Source organism: Heterodontus francisci, unplaced genomic scaffold, assembly GCF_036365525.1.
Source record: "Heterodontus francisci isolate sHetFra1 unplaced genomic scaffold, sHetFra1.hap1 HAP1_SCAFFOLD_59, whole genome shotgun sequence".
NCBI classification, from domain to species: domain Eukaryota; kingdom Metazoa; phylum Chordata; class Chondrichthyes; order Heterodontiformes; family Heterodontidae; genus Heterodontus; species Heterodontus francisci.
This window is the reverse complement of record NW_027140758.1, coordinates 1,355,319-1,378,942: the sequence shown is the minus strand read 5'-3', so window position 1 is coordinate 1,378,942 and position 23,624 is coordinate 1,355,319. Positions and strand designations below refer to the sequence as shown.

At 46.7% G+C, this 23,624-nt stretch overlaps 1 non-coding gene across 1 annotated transcript; it reads right to left on the bottom strand.

Annotated features, from left to right (window-relative positions):
* Positions 1-6,767: 6,767 nt before the first annotated feature.
* On the bottom strand, positions 6,768-6,856 carry trnap-ugg (transfer RNA proline (anticodon UGG)). The gene is given in 2 exon segments: positions 6,768-6,803; positions 6,821-6,856. It is a non-coding gene; the product is annotated as a tRNA-Pro (tRNA).
* Positions 6,857-23,624: the final 16,768 nt, after the last annotated feature.

Sequence of the window (23,624 nt, the reverse complement as noted above, 5' to 3'; positions counted from 1 at the left end):
CCCCGATCGATGGAAAGGAAAATCGGGCAGAGGATAAAATGTGCTGCCAATTCGTTATTGTGATTTGTTTATATAACTGACCAGGATTGACTTCACCCGAACGCAGCTACTAGCTCCCACCCCACTGACCGCTCTCCCCATCTCTGCAACTCGCTTTCTCCCCCTCCTCCCTACTGGTGAAATTCCGCACTCTGGCTGTTCGCTCTCCGCATCCCCACCCCCCACCCTGTCCCAGCCCAGCCCACAGCTGCTAGCTCTGGCTGTGACACTCGCTCCCACATTTCTTCACCAGGCGCCACCTGTAGAAGCAGGAGGGCCGCAAGGAGTGACAGGGCGACGTAGGAGTGAGTGGCTGAGAGGAGGGAAGCGGCACGGCCTGGAGCGAGTGGCCAGAGAGTGGGGTGGTGCGAAGCGAGGAACAACTGGCCAGGGGAGTGGGGGGGTGAGGGAGCAGCGAGGTCTGGAGCGAGCGGCTGAGTGGGGGTATCGTCGAGGCCTGGAGTGAGTTGCCGAGGGGGGAGAGCTACAGCTTCAAAATCTCCCATTCAGCCACTTCCTCCAGCCACGTGGTGGGGGGATGGGGTGGCTAGATACCCAATGATGCTTTATCACGCATGCACGAAGATGGATTTGTTGCGGAAATGTGATGATGTTGGCGCTGCACAATGCTCGAGTATCTGACCGCTGAAATCCTCGAGCTGGCCGGTAACGCGGCCCGGGACAACAAGAAGACCCGCATCAACCCCAGACACCTGCAGCTGGCCGTCCGCAACAACGAGGAGCTCAGCAAGCTGCTGGGAGACGTGACCATCGCTCAGGGCGGGGTGCTGCCGAATATCCAGGCCTTGCTGCTGCCCAAGAAAACCAGCGCTCAGAGCTCCCAGAAAAAGTAAAGCGGCCAAAATGTCATCTAATAAACCAAAGGCTCTTTTCAGAGCCACCCACAGTCTCTGTGAAAGGGCTGGTTACTGTCAGGAGGCAGTCAGTGATGGAGTTATTGTAACAGTGGATTGACCTGTTGCACATCTGTCCAGCTGTGTTTTTTAATTTGCTCTGTTTTTCTGCTCACACATCTCCCCCTCTAGTTAAGTGAAGAACTGAACTACAGGGTGTAGAATCAACAATTCCCAGGATCGGGGGTGAGATTGTGCTGAGCAGCAATGAGCCTCCAGTAATGCTGCTTTCTAAATTCCAGATCAGCTCTCAGTCCAACAGGCCTTTCGTATTTTAAATATCACAACAGAGCTGAGCGGTAGTGAGCGCAGCCTCAGCTGCACCGAGTCTCAGCGGCTCTCACGACCCCAATCAGAGCCGCCAGGCCTGGCGGACGTGCAGCAAGTACCCCGGGGGAGGGAGGGTGCACCATTAAAGTGATGGTGCAGCACCTCCCCCATCCTCGCCGCCACTTCCCGGTTTCTTCTCCCGTTTATCTCAACATTAAGAAGACGCTTTTGCTCTGGACTACACTGGTTATAAAGTAAGACCCAACTTTGTCTCTGAAAGTGATGAATAGCAGCAACAACAGCAGAATCCAACCCCTGCAGTTACATGTGAACTTGCTGATGTTGCAGGAGATTGAATGACTGAGTGAATCCCTTCCCACACACATGGCAGGGGAACGGCCTCTCCCCAGAGTGAATGTGTTGGTGTTTCAGCAGATCATTACTGCTTTTCAAGCTCTTCTCACAGTCAGGACATTGAAAAGGTGTGAACAAGTTGATGTTCAGTGAGGTTGGATGACTGAATGAACCCCTTCCCACACACGGAGCAGGTAAATGATCTCTCCCCAGTGTGAACTCACTGGTGTTTCAGCAGGTTGAATCTGGCTGGGTTCAGTTCTACACTCACTGGTTCCTCTCTCTCTCCTCCCCTGAAGGTGCTGATTCTGACTGTATGTACATGCTCTCTCCCCCTCCGACCCTCCCTGTCCAATGTAGTATCCCCCAGTTTTGGTGATGTGCTCTCCCTGACCTGTCTCCATTTCTCCTTCTTATACAGACTTGCCCTGACTGTCACTATTTCATAGAATCATACAGCACAGAAGGAGGCCAATCGGTCTTTTGTGCCTGTGCTGAATCTGTGAAAAAAATGATGCAATTAGTCCAACCCCCTGCCTATTTCCCCATCGTCCTGGAGAAATTCACTTTGAAATATTTGTCCAATTCCTTTATGAAAGTTATAATTGAATCTGTTTCCACCACCCTGTCAGACAATTCATTCCAAATCCGAATCAGTTACTGGGTAAAAAGATCTCTCCTCACCTCCCCTTGACATTTTTGGCCAACAATCCCAGCTTCACCACTCTGTCCAGAGAACTGAAACCCCTCATCTCTGGTATCATTCTCGAAAATCTCCTCCGAACTGTCTCAAAAGCTTTGATGTCCTTTCTGAAACCTGGTGCCCAGAACAGGACACATTACTGTAGCTGAGATCGAGCCAGCGACGCCCACATCCCACGAACGGATAAAAAAACGCTCCCTGCCAAATCCCCAATTCTTATCCATTTACAGACGCTCCTTGCCCAGTCCCCAAATCTTATTCATTTAGAGACGCTCCCTGCTCAATCCCCAATTCCTATCCATTTGCAGACGCTCTCTGACCAGTTGACCTTGCTGGCGGGCAGTTTCGGGAAGCCTCACAGGGAAAAGCTTCACCGCCACCCGCAGGGACACAAACGGGATTGTTCCATCCTATTGTGGCCTTGACGCCCTGCTCCAGCTGTGTGCACCCGCTACGGGCGCGGTCTCCCTGCACTTTGTGAATATTCCGCTCCAGCTGCAGATGGAGCTCAGCTACTACCGCGCCTGCTCCTTTTCAGAGACAAGGCAAATTCTGGAGCGCAGAGCATTCTGGGTACCACAACTGTCATTAATGCCAATCTCTGACATGATAATCAGGTTTTATTTCCTACATTTCATTTCCTGGTATGTTAGTGCGTGCTTTCTTTTGTACCTGTCAGTGCCTGGGAGGAGAGAGTCAGCTTCACTTTGTAGCCGTGAATTTCTGGTGTGAGAATGTGGGTTTTTACTCTGTATGTTTCAGTTTTTGGTTTGTGACTGTTTCTGCTATTGCTCTGTGAGCTAACTTTGTGGAAAGAGATGCAGTGGTTTTTGTTGATCTTCATCCCAAGCAGCTCGGTAACACAGGAGTCTGTGCTCTACGGGCTATTCCCAGGGACGCACACCGAGACAAACATCAACTGCTGCTGGAGGACTATCAATTCGGTGAAAGGCGCCCTTTGGTCTGCCTGAAACTTGCTGGTCTTCCAGCGAAAAGAGTTGTCCACCACCGAATGTTGCAGACTGGCACATTCCAAGGTCCAGGACTACGTGCTGAGGGACGCACCAAGGCTTGGGGCAGCCGCAGCAAAGGCTCAATGGGGAAAGACCACAGTGTAAGGTCCCCCCACCAAGCTGAACTGAGGGGCTGGATCCATGGGAAATCCCTCGAACTGTATTGGAGAAATTTTGTGCGCTGTAAATGTAAAAATGTATATGGCATGACAATGAAATGGAAGGGTTGTGAGGCAACTCATGATTGTACAGAAGGTAACTGATCACCTTTGCACTGTTTGTATTTTTTGACTTGATGCTGTTTTAAACTGTTTGGGAATGTAATTTTTACAGATTTTTATGAATAAAGTATATTTTGGAAATAAAAAAAAAAAATGTGAGTTTCACCACATATCTTTTAACAACTTGTATGTGATCATCAGCTTTTGTCCAGATCTATCAGTTTCTGATATAGAGTCATACAGTTATACAGTACAGAAACAGGCCCTTCAGCCCACTGTGTCTGTGCTGGCCATCAAGCACCTAACTATTCTAATCCCATTTTCCAGTATTTGGCCCGTAGCCTTGTATGCTAAAGCATTTCAAGTGCTCATGTAAATACTTCTTAAATGTTGTGAGGGTTCCGGCCTCTACCACCTCTTCAGGGAGTGCGTTCCAGATTCCAACCACCCTCTGGGTAAATTTTTTTCCTCAAATCCCATCTAAACCTCCTGCCCCTTACCTTAAATCTATCCCACCTGGTTATTGACCCCTCCGCTAAGGTAAAATGTTTCTTCCTATCTAACCCATCAATGCCCCTCATAATTTTGTAAACCTCAATCTTATCTCCCCTCAGCCTTCTCTGCTCCAAGGAAAACAATGCTAGCCTTTTCAGTCTCTCTTCATAGCTGAAATGCTCCAGCCCAGGCAACATCCTGGTGACTCTCTTCTGTACCCTCTCCAGTGCAATCACATCCTTCCTATAGTGTGGTGCCCAGAACAGTACACAGTACTCCAGCTGTGGCCTAACTAGCATTTTATACAGCTCCGTCATAACCTCCCTGCTCTTATATTCTCTGCCTCCGACTATCTATATTGGCCTGTAATCTAAGACTTTCCTCCTCACTATTTACGACACCACCAATTTTCGTGTCATGTGTGAGAAAGGGTTTGATTCTATCCCTATCAGTATCCGTTACATGCATGTGTTTTTAATCTGCACCCCCTCTATTTTATTCTCTGTACTTGTCAGCCTCTTGTAGGTGAGTCTGTGTTTTGCTCTTTATCTCTCAGTCTTCGAAGTATGAGCCTGGGTTTGTACCTAATTTTCTTTGTACCTTGCAGGATGGATATTGAAGAGAGGTTTTTACACATTAACTGCCAAATCCTGATAAATGATTTTTGGGTTTCACACAGTATCTGTCAGTTTCTTGTCTAGGACTGTTGGTTTTACTCTGTCCCTGGCATTTGCTGGTTTGTTAGTGTGGGGTTTACACTGTATCTGTCAGTTTCTCATATGTGAGTGTTGGTTTCAGTTTGTATAGAATCATAGATCACAGAATACTTACAGCACAAAAGGAGGGATTCAGCTCATCGTGCTTGTGCTGCCTCTCTGCACAAGCAACTCAGCTCATGCCACATCCTCATGTATTCCATGAAAAGCTGATTTTTTTTTCCCTTCAGATAATTATCATATATCCTTTTGAAAGCTATGGTTGAATCTTCCTCCGTCACACTCTCAGGCAGTACATATCAGATCTTAACCATTTGCTGCATAAAAAAGGTTTTTCCTCATGTTGCCTTTGATTCTTTTCCCATTCACCTTAAATCGGTGTCCTCTGCTTACTCAGCCATGAGTAATATTTCCCATTGCTTTCTCAGCACTGATGGATTGTGAGGTGGGAGACAGCCAGAAGTCCCACTGAGCCGCACTGACTCCCAGCTGAAAAAGAAATGAGATAAAGTTCAATCTTTCACAGCGAGATGCTGCAGAGAGTTAAGAGTCCCGAATGAAAGAGAGCGTTTCTCATACTGTTGTTGAATTTCATTTCAAACACTCCTTGTACTCTCTGCTAATGAAGCCTAAAAAATGGAAAAACTAAATGGCGCTCAAACTCACAACCCTGAGATTGAAAGCCCCATGATCGACAGACTGAACTGAATATGTCACTTCTACTGTACCTCTGTTTGGATGGATGCAACTGTTTGCTCCAATGCAAGGGCAGCTTTCAAATCCTCCCATGGGTCCACACGTCAGACTAACTTCCATGTTGTAAACTCAAGCAAAGGAAATCTGCTCACTTCCAAAACTATCAGCAAATTGAAGCTGATTACGATCAACATCATCAGAGGTCAGAACTACCTGGTGAAAGAAGACTCCCTGAAGAAGGATCCACAATTATTCAAAGGCATCGACAAAGTGAAAAACAAGAAAATCGATGAGTCAATCCAAGCTAAACAGAAACACTGAAGAATTCCATTCCAGACCAGAACACAATTAGAGGCATTTTTTTGTATTCAAAGCTGGGCATGAGTATTTAATAGTTGATATATAATTTTGAATATATTTGAATTTATTTAATCATTTGGCACTGCTGAACATGAAGCAGTCTTAAATAATTTAATTTTTTTTTTGTAAAATCTGACTTACCAGATTAAAATATTAGATCAAGGGAGAAATTTCAAAGATTACTGGACCAGTAATCCAGAGGCCTGGACTCAAGATCCAGTGACAGCCAGGACGTCAAGGCGGGAAACACTCCGCACTAGTCTGCAGTGAGCGATTCCATCGAAGGTAGAGCACAATCTCTTTAATATAAGAATGTATATTTTATAATAATTAATCACTCAAGACCTTCCTGGTCTCTGCATCTCACCTGCTCTCTGGATAAACTTGCAGAAAGTATTTCAACCTGTAAAGCAGGAGTCTAGGGAATGTATAATGATATTTTCTAGCCTTCGGGCAATATTTTAATCAATACAGTGTGGGACAACCTGTCTGGGCACAACTCCATGACTTTCTCTTTAACTGGTGACCTCACAATCACTAACTTCTTTGGTAACAATCTTCAGCTCATCACCTCCGGTACGTAGCTCTAATCTTAATGCACATTTAAACAACCTTTCAAGTCCAGTTACAGTTTTTGTTGCCTTACCTGCACAAGCTTAAAAAGTGAAAAACGGAAGCAAGTTTAACTGAACATTCTGGTGGTCAGTTCGGGCACGGGAAAAAAATGAAAGGACTCGGACCAGGTCGGATGTGGTGCTGTCAGGCTTGGGTCGGGTTTCATTTGCTGACCTGAGCAGGCCTTTAGTTACTGTTGCAACTTTATATTCCCACTTGACAATCTGTATATTTTGTTCATTTCAATTTTGTCGACAAGCTCTTTGAATCCAGTTCCCCGGTCCTCAAGCAGGCTCAGTTTGGAAATCGATTCCGCTTTCTGGAAGGCTGAAAGCAATCGATGACCTTAAACTAAAAATGGCAACAGAGAAGGGCTCGTCTGGGATTTGAACCCAGGACCTCTCACATAATAATCACTTATATACCCAAAGCGAGAATCATACCCCTAGATCAACGAGCCACCGTTGGCATGGTTTTTATTCGCTCCTGTGGAATTTCACTGGCACCCACAGCCGATCATGCATTTTTTTCAGATCAAAACAATATCCTACAAAGCTGAAATAAAAACAGAAAGTGCTGGAAATACTCAGCACCTCTGACAGCATCTGTGGAGAGAGAAACAGAGTTAACATTTCAGGGTTTTCACCTTTTGTTTGAGCCATCTTTTCAGACTGCTTCTGTCCATCCAATCTCACTTTTTACTCTATCCACATTCTAAGGGTGGTGCAGTGGTGAGCACTGTAGCTTCACAACTTCAATGACCCCGATTCAGTTCTGTATACTGCCTGTGTGGAGTTTGCAAGTTGTTTATGTGGGCTTCCACAAGGTACTCTGGTTTCCTCCCACAACGAAAGACTTGTGGGTTGATAGATAAATTGACTGTTGTAAATTGGCCCCAGGGTAGGTGATAGGAGAAATGAGGGGATGTGGTAGGGAATTCTGGGTTAACATAGGATTAGTATAAATGGGTGGTTGATGGTCAGTGCAGACTCAGTGGGCCAAAGGGCCTATATCAGTGCTGTATATCTCTATAACCATTCTCTAAGCAAATGCATTTTTCATGAAGTCCTCATTTCTTTTATTAATGACAATTTTATATTTCCGGCCCTTGCTTCATACGATACCACAAGTGGAATCATGTTTCCATCAACCCGATCAAACCCCTTCACTATTTCCTCATATTGCAATGTTTCTTCAACCCTGACAGACTGTGGAGTTTCTGCTGCTTGATTGCAGTTCTTGCTTCCCGCAAGTAGATGTCACCTCACTCCAATATCGTGAAGTTTACAAATGTGAGAGAGACACAACAGGAAATAATTGTTGACATTATAGTGAATGTGTGGGATTTAGAAATACTAGGAGTGGAGACGAGTTATTATTGAATTTGTCAAACCAAACATATGTTATAATGTTGTGTTAAATCTGTCACTCTGTTGTCTTGATTCTGAGAGTGACATAGACTCATCGAGTCATTGGGTCATTTGTGGTATAGAAGGAGGCCATTCGCCCCATCAAGTACAGGCCAGCTCTCCATGGAGCGATCCAGTCAGGCCCACTCGTCTGCTCGATCCCCCTAGCCCTGTAAATTTATTTCCTTCAAATGCCCATCGAAATTCCTTTTGTAACCAACGATTGTCTCCACTTCCTCCGCCCTCGGGGGCAGCGAGTTACAGATCATTACCAATCACTGTGTAAAAAAGCTCTTCCGCACATTCCCCCTGCGTCTCTTGTCCAAAACCTTCAATCTGAATCCCCTAGTCCTTGTACAAATAGTTAATGGGAACAATTTTTCCTTGCCAACTTATCTAAAACTGTCATAGCCTTCGACACCTCTATCCATTCTCCCCTCAATCTCCTTTGAGACAGGCAGAAAAAACCCTGTTTTTCTAACCTAATCTTGAAACTAAAACCCTCCATCCCTGGAACTATTCTGGTAAATCTCCTCTGCACCGTCTCAAGAATCCGCACATCCTTTCTAAAGATTGGTGAGCAGATCTGGATGCAACACTCCAATTGGGGCCTAACCAGAGTTCAGCATAACAACCCTGATTTTGTACTCAATGTCTCTATTTATAAAGCCCAAGATCACACATGCTTTGCTAACCACTCTCGCAATATGTCTTGCCAACTTCAAAGAATGATGGACATGTACTCCAGGTCCCTCTATTCCAGCACACTCTTCAGAACTGTAGCATTGAGTATATATTGCCTCTCCCTATTTCTTCTGCTAAAATGCATCACCTCACACTTGTCACTATTAAATTCCATGTGCCACCTGTCTGCCCATCCTACTAGCCGATAACTATCCTGTTTCAGGCAGTTCATATCATCCTCACTGTTTGCCACTCCTCCAAGTTTGGTGTCATCGGCATATTTTAAGATTCTACTCGATATTCCAAGATCCAAGTCATTAATCTGTAGCAAATAAAAGCAATGGTTCTAGCACTGACCCTTGGGGAACACCACTGTCGACTATCCTCCGGTCTGACCAAGAACCATTTCATATGACTAGCTGTTTTCTCTCCTTAAACCAATTTCCTATCCAAATGGACACTGACCCTCCTAATCCATGAACCTCAATTTTGTTAACCACCCTTTTATGTGGTACTTTATAAAATGCTTTTGTAAAATCCATATAAACAACATCCACTGCATTCCCTTCATCAACTTTCTCAGATAGTTTAGCAAAAAATGCAGTTAGATTCATCAAGCATGAACTTCCATTTATAAATCCATGCCCACTCTCCTTAATTAACTCAAACCTCTCCAAATGACTTGATTTTTTCCCTGACCTGTTGGTCTTGTGCTTATAGCAAGCTCACCACAGAGCATGTATTTGGCAATGTGACTGTCATTCATTTGGCCCAGTCAACAGAGCCGCCTCTGACTCAAAAGGGCAAACATGCTGCGGATCCCTGCACGCTGGTGTACTTCCTCATTCGGCACTCTGTCCTGCCAGGAGATGCCCAATATCCATCTGAGGCAGTGGAGGTGGAAGCTGTTCAGCTGCTTTTCTTGGCTTGATCAAGTTGTTGATGCTTCTCTACTATAAAGGAGGGTGCTGAGAACACAAGCCTGGTACACATGGAGTTTTGTATTTTCGGTCAGTTTGCTGTCGGTTCACACCCGTCTTCTCAACTTTGACATGACAGCTGCAGCATTGGCAATCCTGGTGCTGATTTCAGCATCAAGGGACAGATTGCTGGTGATTGTTGATCCAAGGTATGTGAACTGTTGACAACCTCCAAAGTGAGGTTGTCAATGTTGATGGAAAGTGAAGTCTCTACGTCCAAGTCTCTCCGTCCAAGTGGAGTCTTGCCAAGATGAACAGCTTGTCGTCAGCTCTGATATACAGGTGAACACCCCCATCTGTGTACAATAGCAGCATGTAGAAGAATACACCAATTATAAAGGATGTGATAACTAGACAGTTAGAAAATAATGATATGATTGGGCAGAGTCAACATAGATTTATGAAAAGGAAAATAGGCTTGAAAAAACCCGTTGAGTTTTTTGAGGATGTTACCTGTAGAACAGATAAAGGAGAACCAGTGGATGCTTTGGTAATGTCCCACACAGGAGGTGAGTAAACAAAATTAGAGCACATAGGATTGGGGATAATATACTGGTGTGGATTGAGAATTGTTTAACAGACCGAAAACAGAGAGCAGGAATAACGGGTCCTCCTCAGGATGGCAGGCTGTTACTATTGGTGTACTGCAAGGATCAGTGTTGGAGCCACAGCTGTTAACAACCGAAATAAATGATTTGGATGTGGGGATTAAATGTAATATTTCCAAGTTTGCAGATGACATAAAGCTAGGTGAAGTGTGAGCTGTGAGAAGGATGCAGAGAGGCTTCCAGGGAACCTGGAGAGGCTAAGTGAATGGGAAAGAACATGGCAGATGGAATATAATGTGAATAAGTGTGAAGTTCTCCACTTTGGTGGAAAAAACAGAAAGACAGAGTATTTCTTAAATGGTGAGAGGTTGGGAAGTGTTGATGTCCAAAGGGACCTGGGTGTCCTTGTTCATGAGACACTAAAAGCTCTTGTGCAGCAATCAATTAGGAAGGCAAATGGTATGTTGGCCTTCACACGAGGGGTCTTGAGTACTGGAGTAAAGATGTCTTGTTGCAATTGGATAGAGCCTTGGTGAAACCGCGCTGGAGTATTGTGTATAGTTTGGTCTCCTCATCTAAGGAAGGATATACTTGCCATAGAGGGAGTGAAACAGAGGGTCACCAGACTAATCCCTGGGATGGTAGGACTGAAACTGGGCCTGTATTCCTTAAAGTTTCGAAGAATGAGAGGTGATCTCATTGAAACTGATAAAATTCTTACAGGGTGTGACAGTGTGGATGTAGATAGGATGTTTGCCCTGGTTGGTGAGTCTAAAATCAGGGGACCAAGTCTCAGAATAAGGAGTAGGCCATTTAAAACTGAGATAGGGTTGAATTTCTACACTCAGACGGTGGTGAATCACTGGAATTCTCTACCCCAGAGAGCTGTGGCAGTTCAATCATTGAGCATGTCCAAGACATAAATTGTTAGAAATCTTGATACTCAGGACATCAAGGGATATGGGGATAGCACGGGAAAGGTACAGATAGAGGTAGATGATCAGCCATGATCGAATTGAATGGCAGAACAGGCTCGACTGGCTGAATGGCCTACTCCTATGTTCCTCTGTTCCTAAGAGAGTTGGCGCCAGCGCGCAGCCCTGCTTTACCCCACTGCTGATCTTGAAAGGGTCTGATGTTGCTCCATTGTAACTGATGGAACTGTGCATGTTCTCCTGGAAAGAAGAGATGATGCCCAAGAGTTCAGGAGGGCAGCCGAGTTTCCATCGCAGTTTGAAGAGTCCGTCCCTGCTGACAAGATCAAAGGCCTTGGTGATGTCATTCATCATAAGTGCGGCTCTGTGGCGCAATGGATAGCGTGTTGGACTTCTAAATAATGATAAGGAAGGCATTTAAAGGTTGTGGGTTCAAATCCCACCACAGTCAGATTTTGGACCAGAGACAGAAGAGCACAACGGAACAGAGAGTTCACAAGTGTGTCAAAAGCACCGACTCAGAGACAGAGCGGGAGCACAGCAGGAGCGGAGCAGGGGCAAAAAAAATCGAGGAGTGACATCACAATGGAGAGTGAGAGCAGGGAAACAGAGAGCTGCTGGGGTGAGTTTACAGGATTTGGTTCTTGCTTCGGTGCAGTGGAAGGAGCTGTTTGGTGAGGATCTGGTAAGCTGTGACATCACAGGCAAGCAGGTAGTTGATTGGTTTGGAAAATGCTGCATGTTTGATGAGTATCTGGTAAGTGATTAAGGTCCATTTTGGTCCTAATGTTTAAAACAGTAAACAAACTAGTAGTAAGCTTGATAAAATATACAATAAAATAAACAATTGAATAAAATAATTAAGTAGTTAATTGAAACACGTTCAGGATGACAGGACAGGTGATGTGTCACAGCTGCAGCATGTGGGAGCTCCTGGATGCCAGTGTGATCCAGAGCAAACACATCTGCAGCAAGTGTAGTATCTGTTCTTATCAGTGCTTATTTGATTGAGAAGAGACCATGATCATTGCCTTTTGATCCTGGGGGAACTTTGAGTAAAATGGCTATAACCAATTTTCGTGTTTCGGGCCAGGGAGTGCGCAACACTGTTCGGGTGGTCGTGAAGGACAAGGAAGGAGATGCACCGGTCGATCGCACCTTCTTAATCAAGAAAATTCTCTTCGATTGCTGCGGATTTCAAGCGACGGACGTCTTCTGCCTGCAGGAATTCCCCAGCAGTGGATACTTCGACGTGACGTTCTGGAACGTGGCGGGATGCATCAAGTTTCTGAAGGCGTTCAAGGAGAAAGGGGACCGGGCGCCACTGTCGATCCTCACAGCGTAGCCGCTCTTCACGCTTCCGTCACAACGGGACCGGGTGGTGACGATTCACCTCTGCAACCCCCATGTTCCGGTGGTGCATGTACTCACCTTTCTCGCCAGGTACGTCGAGGTGGCCGGCAGCAGCACTGATGTCAAGGACCCCTTTGGGATCTGGACCAGCAAGCGGCAGGTCAAGGTGACCTTGAAGGTAGATCCCAGTGGAGCCATCATCCACCCTCCCTCCAGCTTCACTATCGGGGGAAGTCGAGGCTTCTTGGTCTACGCTGGGCAGCCCAGAGTTTGCCGCACCTGTGGCAAATCTGGTCACATGGCAGCCAACTGCAGCACGGTTGTTTGCAAGAACTGCAAGGAGGAAGGCCATCAGACCAAGGACTGTCAGCAGACTAAGTGTTGCAACTTGTGCGGTGCGGCAGGCCATCTCTACAAGACCTGCCCCAAACGTTGCCTCAGCTATGCTCAGGCGGCAAGGTCCAAGGAAAGGCCGGGAGAAGGTTCGACGAAGGCGTCTGCTGTTCGAAAGGAGACCAGCAACCTTCTCTGCAGCGAGGAACTTCAACTTGAGAAGGAAGGGGAGGCAGCTGAAACCAACGACCCAGCACCTATCCAGCGCCCGGAAACCCCTCCTCCACAGACAGAATCAATGGAGGAGGAGGCAGCAGATGGACAAACAGGTCAGTGGCAAGTGGTCCAGAGGAAAACCACAAAGAAAAAACATCCCAAAGCCACCACCCAAACCAGTGGCAAGAGGAGGCTCTCTTCTGAATCAGACTGCAACAACTCCTCTTCACTGGACGGGGAAATGCTGGAGCGACAGCCCCTTCAAAAGAGGCGGCAGAACTCCGAGATGGATGATGGAGCATCCCAGCCCCCGGGCACTGGAAGCTGTGATGGGCCCGGCGTGCCCCAACCCCAATGCCCCACACGTAACGACGTGGCCAACGCATCTCAGCTCCGGGACACCGGGAGCAAAGACACGTCTGGCGCACCTGAGCTCCTGGAGACCGGGAGCTGTGATGTTTTCGAGGAGGAACAGATGGAAGCAGCTGAGGACAACCCAATCCTCTCTGCCTACAAGATCCCCCCCCCGCCCCCCCCGATGTCACCCGAGCGGCACAAACCCTGCATGAAAAATCAGGAGGGGTTTCTGAGCCCAACCAACGTGAAACTGCTTGCGCATACGATGGGTATGCAGGAACATCCCGAAGGGGAAGGACTGGGACTAGCGAGGACAAATGGTATGGGAAGCAACAACTAATGTTTAGTAAAAAATGGGTGTAAGAATTGCTTCCATTAATGTGCGTAGCATTAAATCTACTACGCGATGTGTTTCAACCTTGGATTACCTTGCCAAGGTCAAAGCTGACCTACTGTTTCTGCAGGAGTGTGGAATACCACACCTCAGCACCTACAGGCAGTGGTCGCGATGGTGGTCCCACGGGCCATCGATCTGGTCGGGGGGTAATGACTGCCGTTCCTCCGGCCTGGGTATTCTGCTGCGGGGAGGTAACTTCACCATCTCCGAAGTTAAGGAGTTGGTGGGCGGCCGCCTCCTCGTAGCAGACGTGATGTACAACAAAGCTCCGCTCCGGTTGATCAACGTGTACGCCCCGGTACAACGCAGCGAGCGGCTGACCGTCTTCCAGCAGCTCCCACTGCTGCTGGCGACGTCCAGGCCGGTCATCCTAGGAATTGACTTCAACTGCATCATCGATGCGGCTGGACGATCCGGCAGTGACGACAGCAAACTGGACGCTACGTCCAGATTCCTAATAGAAACAGTTAAAGATGCCAAACTGCACGACGTCTTCAGCAAACCTGCAGACGGAGCGCAGCGCAGATACACATGGTCAAGATCGGACGGGTCTGCCCGTTCCAGGATTGACTTCCTGTTTGTGTCCCGTGCTGTCACGGTCGGATCCACCGACGTCAAGCCGGTGTTCTTCTCCGACCACTGCCTCTTACTGGCCGACTGTCACTTACAGGACGACCAGCGGGTTGGCAGAGGGACGTGGAAGCTCAATGCGACACTGCCGACCCCAGAGAACGTTGAGGAACTCAAAAGGGATTACAATGGTTGGAGGACCGTGAAACTCCTCTTTCAGTCTCCAGTTCACTGGTGGGAAGCGATTAAGGAGAACATCAAGAGGTTCTTCATCCACAAAGGTGTTCAGAAGGCGAGAGAGAGACAGAGGGAAGTGTCCCGACTCCAGAAAATTATGCAAAATCTACTCCGGTTGCAATCAATTGGGGTGGAGGTCAAGGAGGACCTCCAAGAGGTGAAGAGCCAGCAGGCCACGTTCTTTGCCAAGGAGGCCTCCAAGATCATCTTCCGGTCCAGAGTCCGCTCCATCGAGCTGGATGAGACGTGCTCGCGTTACTTCTTCCAAAAGGTACACAGAGAGAGCTCTGTTGTCAGCAGACTGAAGGAAGAAGATGGCTCGGTAACGTCTTCGCAGTCCGACATACTAAGGATCAGCAAATCCTTTTATGCTGGGCTGTATGACGCGAAGCCCACAGACAGCAGAGCCTCCCAGTCCTTCCTGTCATCTATCACAGAGGTCTTAGATGACAGCAGGAGGGAGAGACTGGACAAGCCGCTAACTCTGGACGAGCTGACAAAGGCCGTCGAGTCTTTCGAGACGAGTAAAACTCCCGGGAGCGACGGCTAACCGGTCGAGTTGTACTCGGCCCTGTGGGACTTGGTCGGCCCGGACCTGCTGGAAGTATACGAGAGTATGCTCCTGGCCGGCAGCATGTCAGAATCCATGAGAAAAGGCATCATCACCCTCATTTACAAGCAGAAGGGGGAGAGGGCAGAAATCAGAAATTGGCGGCCCATCTCACTGCTTCATGTTGATTACAAGATTCTGTCCAAAGTCATAGCCAGTCGAGTCAAGTCTGCTCTGGAGTTGGTGATTCACCCCGATCAGACCTGTACTGTACCCGGCAGGAAGATCTCTGATAGTCTCGCGCTACTCAGGGATACGATCGCCTACGTACGGGACAGGAGGGTGGACACCTGCCTCATCAGCCTGGACCAGGAGAAGGCTTTTGACAGGATATCGCACACCTACATGATGGACGTGCTTTCCAAAATGGGGTTTGGGGAGGGAATCTGCAATTGGATCCAACTGCTCTGCACAAACATCAGTAGCGCAGTCTCAAACAACGGGTGGGAATCTGAAAGTTTCCCGATCAAATCTGGAGTCAGACAGGGCTGCCCTCTGTCCCCGGTCTTGTTTGTTTGCTGTATTGAACCCTTTGCTGAGTATATTAGGAAGGATGCGAGCATAAGAGGGGTGACAATCCCAGGCAGCGGAGGCACTCAGGTCAAAACCTCCCTGTACATGGATGACGTCGACGTTTTCTGCTCGAATCCGCTGTCCGTGCACAGACTGATGAGCATCTCCGACCACTTCGAACTGGCCTCGGGAGCCAAAGTTAACCACGGCAAGAGCGAGGCCATGTTCTTTGGCAACTGGGCTGACCGATCCTTTGTCCCCTTCACTGTCAGGTCAGACTACCTGAAGGTGCTGGGGATATGGTTCGGAAGGGCCGGGGCGTGCACCAAAACATGGGAGGAGCGAGTAGCCAAGGTACGACAAAAGTTGGGCATGTGGGGGCAGCGATCTCTCTCCATTGTGGGTAAGAACCTGGTCATCGGGTGCGAGGCGCTCATGTTGTTGCTCTACATGGCGCAGGTCTGGCCCACACCCCACTCCTGCGCCGTGGCTGTCACCCGAGCCATTTTCCGCTTCGTCTGGGGATCTAAAATGGACCGGGTCCGGAGGGACACAATGTTCAAATCTCTGGACATGGGCGGGAAAAATGTACCCAACGTGGCCCTCATCCTGATGACCACCTTCGTGTGCAGCTGCATCACGCTATGTGTCGAACCCCAGTACGCAAACTCCAAGTGTTACTACGTGCTGAGGTTCTATCTGTCCCCGGTGTTGCGAAGGATGGGCCTGGTCACATTGTCGCGGAACGCTCCATGCAGTTGGGCGGTGCCGTACCACCTATCCTTCGTGGAGCAGTTTCTGCGGGAAAACACCTTTGACCACCGGTCCATCAGGCAGTGGTCTGCACGGAATGTCCTCAAGGCCCTACGGGAAAAGGAAACGGTGGATCCTGTCGGATGGTTCCCCGAGCAGACCGTCAAAGTCATTTGGCGGAATGCCTCATCACCAGAACTTTCAAACAAGCACCAAGACGTAGCTTGGCTGGTGGTGAGAAGGGCCCTCCCCGTCAGATCCTTCATGCACACCCATAGTCTCGCCCCCTCCGCACAGTGCCCCCGCATTGGCTGTGGTGGGGAAGAGACGGTCGCCCACCTCCTCCTGGAATGTGCCTTTGCAAAGCAGGTGTGGAAAGAGATGCAGTGGTTTTTGTCAAGGTTCATCCTAAGCAGCTCTGTAACACAGGAGTCTGTGCTCTGCGGGCTGTTCCCAGGGACGCACACCGAGACAAACATCAACTGTTGCTGGAGGACTATCAATACGGTGAAAGACGCCCTTTGGTCTGCCCGAAACCTGCTGGTCTTCCAGCGCAAAGAGTTGTCCACCACCGAATGTTGCAGACTGGCACATTCCAAGGTCCAGGACTACGTGCTGAGGGACGCACTAAAGCTTGGGGCAGCCGCAGCAAAGGCTCAATGGGGAAAGACCACAGTGTAATGTTCCCCCACCAAGCTGGACTGAGGGGCTGGATCCATGGGAAACCCCTCGAACTGTATCGTTAATATTCTCAATTGCTGTAAATGTAAAACTGCAATTGACATGACAATTGTGAAACGGAAGGGTTGGGAAGAAACTCATGACAGTATTGAAGGAAACTGATCTCCCTTGAAATGTTTGTATTTTTGATGCTGTTTTAAAATGTTTGGCAATGTAATTGTTACAGGTTTTTATGAATAAAGTATATTTTGGAAATAAAAAAAAAGTTTGCGGCTCAAAGAGTGAGAAAAAAGGAATGTAGTGGTAGTTGGGGACAGTATAGTCAGGTGGATTGACTCTGTTCTCTGCAGCAAAGAGCAAGAGTCCAGACGGCTGTGTTGCCTGCCGGTGCCAGGATTCAGGACGTCTGCTCAGGGCTGGAGAGAAACATACAATGGGAGGGGGAGGATCCAGTCGTCGTGGTCCATGTCGGTACCAATGACATGGGCAGGACAAGGTTAGAGGTTCTGCAAAATCAGTATGAGGAACTAGGCAGCAAATTAAGTAGCAGAACCTCAAAGTTAATCATCTCTGGATTATTACCTGAGCCATGTGCAAATTGGCACAGGACAAATAAGATTAGAGAAATTAATGCGTGGCTCAAAGACTGGTGTGGTAGTAGTGGGTTCTGGGTCGTGGGACATTGGCACCAGTACTGGGGAAAGTGGTGGCTGTACCGTTGGGACGGTCTACACCTGAACCGTGCTGGTGCCGGTGTTCTAGCGAACCACATAACGAGGGAAGTAGAGACAGTTTTCAACTGAATAGTGGGGGCAAGGGATCAAATTTGGGAAGATATGGTGAATCAAGGAGGAGAGACAAGGCAAGAGAAAAAGGTATAAATATGGGAAATGATAAACAGACTGTGACAGGAAGGGACAGAGCAGACAAATCTAAGAGTAAATCAACAGATAAGGCTAGAGGTTACAAAAATAATAAAAGGACAAAACTAAATGCTCTGTATCTGAATGCATGGAGCATTCGAAACAAAACAGATGAACTGAGAGCACAAATAGAATAAATAAGTACGATCTGATAGTCATTACAGAGATCTGGCTGCAGGGCGACATCGATTGGGATGTGAATATTGGAGGTTACATGGCATTTAGGAAGGACAGGAAGCTTGGAAAAGGTGGTGGGGTAGCTCTGTTAATTAATGATGGTATTCGCGCAATAGAGAGGGATGACCTAAGTTCAGGAGATCACGATGTTGAAGCAGTTTGAGTTGAGATGAGAAATAATACAGGCAAGAAGTCACTTGTGGGAGTGGTGTACAGGCCACCGAACATTAACCACACTGCAGGATGGGGTATAAAAAAAGAAATAATGGCAGCTTGTCAGAAAGGTACAGCAATAATTATGGTGGATTTTGATATCCATATAGACTGGAAAATTCTGATGGGCAGAGGTAGCCTAGATGAGGAGTCCACAGAATGTTTTTGGGATAATTTCTTGGAAAAATAAGTTCTGGAGCCAACCTGAGAGCAGGCTATACTAGACCTGGCATTGTGCAATGAGATAGGATTAATTAATGACCTCATAGTTAAGGTGCCCCTAGGTAGTAGCGATCATAATATGTATGAATTTTACATTCAGTTTGAGGGAGAGAAAAGTGGGTCCCAGACTAGTATTTTAAACTTAAATAAGGGCAATTATAAAGGCATGAAAGCAGAGCTAGCTAAAGTGAACTGGCAAATTAGGTTAATGGATAAGTCAATAGAGATGCAGTGGCAGACATGTAAGGAAAATTTCAGAATACACAGAATAGATACATTTCAACGAGAAAGAAAAATTCCAAAGGTGGGACTCACCATCCATATTTAATGAAAACAGTTAAAGATACTATCAAACTTAAAGGAAAAGCCTATAATTGTGCAAAGGTGGGAGGCAGGTCAGAAAATTGGACAGAATATAAAAAAACAGCAAAGAATTACAAAAAGATTGATAAGGAAGGTAAAATTAGAGTACGAGAGAAAGCTAGCAAGAAATATAAAGACAACTAGTAAGAGTTTGGATAGATATTTTAAAAAGAAAAGAGTTAACAAAGTGAGTGTTGGTCCTATGGAAAGTGTGTCTGGGGAATTAATAATGGATAATTAAGAGATGGCAGATGAATTGAACAGATACTTTGGATTGGTCTTCACTATTGAGGATACAAATAACATCCCAGTATTAGCTGCAAGTCAGGAAATGGAAGGAAGGGAGGAACTCAAGAAAATTACAATCACCAGGGAAGTGGTACTAAAGAAATTGTTGGAGCTGCGGGCTGACAAGTCGCCAGGTCCTGAAGTGGCTAGTGAGATAGTTGATGCGCTGGTTTTAATTTTCCAAAATTCCCTCGCTTCGGGAAGGTTCTGTTCGATTGGAAAGTAGCGAATGTAATTCATTTATTCAAAAAGGGAGGGAGACAGAAAGCAGGAAACGACAGGCCGGTTAGCTTAACATCTGTCTTAGGGAAAATGTTAGGAGCGATTACTGAAGATGTTATAGCAGGGCATTTAGAAAACATTAAGGTAACCAGGCAGAGTCAACATGGTTTTGTGAAAGGGAAATCATGTTTAACCAATTTATTGGAGTTCTTTGAGGGAGTTACATGTGCTGTGGATAAAGGGGAACCGGTGGATGTATTGTACTTCGATTTCCAGAAGGATAAGGTGACATATCAAAGGTTATTGCAGAAAATAAAAGCTCATGGTGTCAGGGGTAACATATTGGCATGGATAGAAGATTGGCTAGCGAACAGGAAACAGAGAGTCAGCGTAAATGGGTCATTTTCTGGTTGGCAAGAAGTAACGAGTGGTCCACAGGGATCTGTGCTGGGGCCTCAACCTTCTACAATTCTCGAAATGACTTTGATGAAGGGACCAAAAGTATGGTTGCTAAATTTGCTGATGACAAAGATAGGTCGGAAAGTAGGTTGTGAAGAGGACATAAGGGGGCTACAAAGGGATATAGATAGGTTATGTGACTGGGCAAAGACCTGGCAAATGGAGTATAATGTGGGAAAGTGGGAAATTGTCCACTTTGGCAGGAAGAATAAAAAAGAATATTATCTAAATGGTGAGAGATTGCAGAGATCTGAGATGCAGAGGGATCTGGGTGTCCTAGTGCACGAATCGCAAAAGGTTAGTCTGCAGGTACAGCACGTAATTAGGAAAGCTAATAGAATGTTATCATTTATCGCCAGGGGAATTGAATACAATACTAGGGAGGTTACACTTCAGCTATATAGAGCATTGGTGAGACCTCTTCTGCAATACTGAGTACAGTACTGGTCTCCTTATTTATGGAAGGATGTAAATACATTGGAGGTAGTACAGAGAAGGTTTACTAGACTAATACATGGAATGGGTGGGCTGTCTTATGAGGAAAGATTGGACAGGCTAGGTTCGTATCCACTAGAGTTTAGAAGAGAAAGAGGCGACATGATTGAAACATACAAGATCCTGAAGGGTTTTGACAGGGTGGATGTGGAAAGGATGTTTCCCCTTGTGGGAGAATCTAGAGCTAGGGGTCACTGTTTAAAAATAAGGGGTCACCCATTTAAGACAGAGATGAGGAGCAATTTTCCCCCTCAGAGGGTCGTGAGTCTTTGGAATTTTCTTCCTCAAAAGGCGGTGGAAGCAGAGTCTTTGAATATTTTTCAGGGAGAGATGGATGGATTCTTTATCTGCAAGGGGTGAAAGGTTATCGGAGGTAGATGGAAATGTGGAGTAATCAGTTCAGCCATGAGCTTATTGAATGGTGAAGCAGGCTCGAAGGGACGAGTGGCCCACTCCTGCTCCGAATTCGTATGTTCATATGTAAAGACAATGTAGAGTGGTCTGTACTGTTCACAGTACTTCTCCTGCAACTGCCGAAGTGAGACAATCATGTCGACTGTCGATCTACCAGCTCTGAAGCTGCACTGAGACTCAGGATAGATGTGTGATGCCAGGGTCTGCAATCTGGTCAGAGCAATGCGAGCAAAGACCTTCCCCACAATACTTAGCAAGGAGATGCCTCGCTAATTGCTGCAGTCCCTGCGATTCCCCCTTATTGTTGTACAAGGTGACAATGTTTGCATCACGCATGTTTTGAGGTGCAGATCTTTCCTTCCAACAGAGACACAGAAGTTCATGGAGATGCTGCAGTAGAGCCGCTTTTCCACTTTTGATGATTCCAGGTGGAATACCATCATTTCCCGGGGCTTTACCACTGGCAAGATGGTCAATGGCTTTGTTGAGCTCCACTATGGTGGGATCACTGTCCAGCTCCTCCATGACAGGGAAGTCTGGAATGGCACTGAGAGCCACTTCAATGACAATATTCTCCGTTATGTAGAGTTTAAGGTAATGCTCCACTCACCTTTCCATCTGCTTGTTAACAGATGATTCCACTTTGACACCACACTGAGACCTTGTGCATTGTTGTCTGAAAGAGCCTGATCGAGGATGTTGAGGAACTCCTGCGTCCTTTCTGGATCAGTGGTTCGTCAAGTGTTGATCTGAGGACGACGTTCTTCTTGGATGGATGAAGCTTCCTTGGCTGAAGCCTGACCTTGTTACACACCAGGGAGTGCTCAGTGACACAGTCAGCGCTGTGATAGCTGTGAGTGATGAGGACACTGCTGAGGGTGGTATGTCTGGTGATGATAAGGTCTAGCTGGTGCCAGTGGTGTGATCTCAGATGTCTCCAGGACACCCTGTGGCACAGCTTGACCTGGAAGTAGCTGTTCATCACACAGAATCCATGGTGACAGCATAGCTCCAGCAACCTCTGTCCATTTTCATTCATCTTGCCAATCCCCTGGTGCTCTATGCTCGTTGGCCAAGCTGTAGTCAGTACCCAAGCTTGCGTTGAAGTCTCCTAGAAGGTACAGTCCCTCAGTGCTGGGAATTCTACTGATGGCAGTATCAAGTGTCACATAGAATTGATCCTTGACATCTGGGGTGGAGGTGAGTGTCGGGACATAGATGCCCATGAGATTAACTGGGCCCACGCTTGTTGACAAGTGAAGAGTAAGAAGTCTCTCTGAGCCTACTGTGGCTGGTTCACTCATCTCAAGTGGCGTGTTTTTTACTGTGAAAACCACTCCATGCTCACGACTTGCCTCTTGGGCTTTCCCCTGCCAGAAGAAGGTGTAGTGTTTCTCTTTGAGGGATCCACTTTGAACGAGTCTAGTTTCTTGTAGCACAGCAATGTCCACATTGAGCCTTGTGAGTTCTTTGTCCATCAAAGCTGTCTTGTGTGTGTCATCAACCTGCAGAAGGGTGTCAGTAAGGCCAGGACACATGGTCCTCACATTCCAGCTTGCGATGCGAAGGACTGGTGTCTTCTTTGTTGAGCTTGTTTTTCTTGGTGCATTGATTATCGATCCGCCTGTTGAGAGATGACTCTCTAAGCTCCAAGCTTGCATTGAAGCAAGCAGGTCGTGGCAGGACAGCACCTAACTGATTGGGGGCTGCCCAGCTTGGAGTGGGTGGCAGCTATCCAATGAGATGCGATGATCTCTTCAACTGTCAGAAGTAACCCCTGGCGCTCATACTCTGCACCAATTGAGTGAGAGCTTATAATCGGTAACCGTTTCTTCCCGTGTTGTGCTAATGTTTAAGCACAAATAGTGTCCTCTGCACGGCACGTTAGTACTGAACACAAAATGGCTCCTTTGGTCATGTGTTAATTATAAAATGGCTTTCTTGACCTTGTTAGTTATTGCAATGGATACATTATAAAAATGGTCAAATTAAACTAAAATCGAACTACCCAAGCTTACCTGCATCCTCCAGTCCTCTGGCAACATTCCCATATTTAAGGAGGATTGAAAGATTGTGGTTCGAGTCTCTGATATTTCCACCCTTACTTCCCTCAGCAACCCAGGATGCAGCCCATTCAAACTGGGTGACTTTTCCACTGTGAGAGCTGCCAACCTTGTAATTGTCTCCACTTTATCTATTTTCATCCTGTCCAATTTCTTCACTTCCTCCTCCTTTACTGTGACATTTGCAGCATCCGCTTATTTTGTGATACTTAATTAGTGCCTCAGCCACACCTTCTGCCTCCACAGGATCTCCTAATTGACCCACCCTTTCATTGACTGTCCATATGTTGGTAAAAGACTTCAGTGTTCCCAGTTATGTGACCTGCTAATCTTTTCTCATCCATTCTCTTGCTGATCTCATTTCCTTTTTCAGCTCTCCTCTGTACTTTCTATATTCTGCTTGTTTCTCCTGCATATAAATCCTCACATGATTTCGATACTAATGATTTTTGAACTATTTTGTTGAAGGATTGAGTTTTGTAAATTTCTCCCTAGCTCCCCTCATGATCAGGCAGAAAGTTTAACTGCTGCGTTTTCAAACAGCAACAGCTTTATTTGAAAAGCCATTGGGACAGGATTCCGGGTTTTAATCCAGTCACAAATCTGGTTCTGATGTCTTGTGGCTCCAGCTGTCACATGACCTGTCAGAGGATGACCTCATAATTGACCCAGTCATGGAGCTGTGGGTTGATGTTTAAATTGTTTCAAAATAATTTTCCAGAAGGACAATCAAAATGAATCGATATATAAAAGGTAGATTTTGTGAATTTGTGCTCCCAGTGGAAATCCCTGCAGAGTCTGCTGGTTTTCATA